This window comes from Pseudophryne corroboree, unplaced genomic scaffold (assembly GCF_028390025.1).
Source record: "Pseudophryne corroboree isolate aPseCor3 unplaced genomic scaffold, aPseCor3.hap2 scaffold_2062, whole genome shotgun sequence".
Lineage (NCBI taxonomy): Eukaryota > Metazoa > Chordata > Amphibia > Anura > Myobatrachidae > Pseudophryne > Pseudophryne corroboree.
Window position 1 is genome coordinate 56,954 of NW_026968703.1, and position 2,587 is coordinate 59,540.

General features: G+C 41.3%; 1 non-coding gene across 1 annotated transcript; it reads left to right on the forward strand.

The window, feature by feature from the left end:
* Positions 1-1,928: 1,928 nt before the first annotated feature.
* LOC135005564 (U1 spliceosomal RNA) lies at positions 1,929-2,092 on the forward strand. The gene has a single exon (XR_010206103.1). It is a non-coding gene; the product is annotated as a U1 spliceosomal RNA (small nuclear RNA).
* Positions 2,093-2,587: the final 495 nt, after the last annotated feature.

Here is a 2,587-nt window from a genome sequence, read left to right on the forward strand (position 1 = left end):
CATATTTTTTTTCTCTGCAACCCACTGCTAAATTGTGCTTCCTAGCTGTTTTTTATAAAATCACTGAATCAAATCTAACTCTGATTACATCAGAGAAGGCCAGGTACCCTACACAATAAGAGTGGGTTTGAAATTTTGACTTGTCTACTTAAATATCACCAAAATCTGATCACAAGGTCAATTACGTCGCTGGGTGGGATTGAACCACCAACCTTTTGGTTAATAGCCGAACACACTAACCGATTGCGCCACAGAGACACTTTGCAAACAGTACATACTGACAAAGGCTAATAAGCATACATCTAGAACGTTTCCTAGAAAAACATTAAAAAATCAATAATCTGGAGAGTTTTTGTAAGATGTTTCTTCCATCAACCAATGAATAAACACATTGGTACTTTCCCATGATGAGTGAGTGCTTCAGGATCTCTTGCACTTACATGTGCAGCAGAGTACTGCAATGGAAGCATGCTGGACCCATAACCCAGAGGTAGGCAGATTGAAACTATCCTTTGCTATATGCATTTTTTTTTTGTTAATTTAAGTAATCAAAACTGGGATTGATATTTTTGCTCTTTTATTTTTACTTAAAGTACAATAACTTTTACCATTTTAATTTGTTTTAATAGTATATTGACAGTATAGTTTTCTTTCAAAAATCCACTTAATTTTCTTTACCCTATTATTAAAATGGTAATTGACAAAAAAAACGACATTGTCACCAGAAGAGCAATACAAAATGTACAAGTGATATATTAAAATCATCTTTCCAGCTTGAATTTCAATGATGCATTGGGGCAACAATTTTGTGAGAAACATCTTCACCCTTAAATAAAGATTTTCGTAATTTCTTACCTGTGTGCTAATTAGATATCACCTTGTTTTCACATTAAACAGACTTCCACATGAGAAAGCAGCAAGGATGCAGTGGCGTTAATGTTTCCTGGTGTCAACCTGTATTATTTCAGTAGACATTGAAATGAGGATGCATCTTGCTGCCTTTCCAATGAAGCAAGTTTAATTTAGTAATAGGTGAAAAACCATCCATACAAAGGTGTTAATCAGAGACTTGGCTTTGTGGACACTTTTCAGAGAACAAATTTGTAAGCATAAAAATAAAGCCAGAAAATGAAGAGCTGTTTAATCACGCAATTTGATTTTTTTGCCAGCATATTTCTTTTTCTCTGCAACCCACTGCTAAATTGTGCTTCCTAGATGTTTTTATAAAATCACTGAATCAAATCTAACTCTGATTACATCAGAGAAGGCCAGGTACCCTACACCATAACAGGGGGTATGAAATTTGACTTGTCTACTTAAAGATCACCAAAATCTGATAACAAGGTCAATTAGGTCCCTGGGTGGGATTGAACCACCAACCTTTTGGTTAATAGCCGTACATACTAACTGATTGCACCACAGAGACCCTTTTACTTGCCTTACAGAGCAGCTCTGGAGCTGTTACAGTGCCCAGCTGCTGCAAGAAATCAGCTTGAATGCTTAAGCGGCTGGGGCATAGCCAACATGAGCCCCACACCGAAGGAGGGTGGAGGTGTTTAATGCGAACTAGGGGTCATCCAAGCGCCGCAAAAGGCCGCCATGCCCTGCACACCCCTTTTCTCTTTTCATATGCAGACGAGGGTTGAAGCCAACTTTGACCCACTGCTTGGATGACATCACCATATGCAAATCCATCTGCTGCAGGCCTTCCCCCAGGAATGCTTGCACTAGTTGTTGCATTTGGTTTGTTGTTTGGGGGTGCTTCAGTATTAGGCACCCTTTTGCCCTCCCATGTTCATCTGAAAATATGTGTTCTCCCTGCAGTTGTTGTCCCCAGATGAGAGTTCCCTTGTGCTGCCTCAGTTGAATCTCCTTTACTTGACAGAGATGTGCCTGAGCAGCGGCCCTCCCCAGCTCTATCCCAAATCATACTTATTTTGCATAGGAGATACCATGGTCATGAAGATTGTTCTCCCAGGGTGAGGTTCATTCATTGCATTCTGGGTATGCTGACCCCTATGATTTCCCCAAATGTGGGAAACTCGACTGCATTATTTGTGGTAGTGGGGGACTGTGTTTGTGCTTTCCTCTGGTCAGCTCTGGTAAAAGTCAGATTTCTTTGTCTCAGATCTTCCTCTAGCCTTGTTCTTTTTTATAGAGTTCCCTTGCGCTGCCTCAGTTGGATCTCCTTCACTTGACAGGGGGGTACCCGAGCAGCAACCCTCCCCAGCTCTAGCCCAACTCCTACTTACCTGCCAGGTGAGATACTATGATCAGGAAGTGCAATGGGTGAGCCTTGCCCTGGGAGAAGCACCTTCCTGATCATGTGAAGGAGATCCAACTGAGGCAGCACAAGGGAACTCTCGAAAGAAGAACAAGGTTAGAGGAAGATCTGAGACAAAGAAATCTGACTTTTACCAGAGCTGACCAGAGGAAAGCACAAACACAGTCTTCATTTTCTGGCTTTATTTTTATGCTAACAAATTTGTTCTCTGAAAAGTGTCCACAAAGCCAAGTGCATTCCTGCTTCAATGACAGCAGCACATCCCTACCTCACTTATAGCAGCACATCCCTGCCTCGCTGACA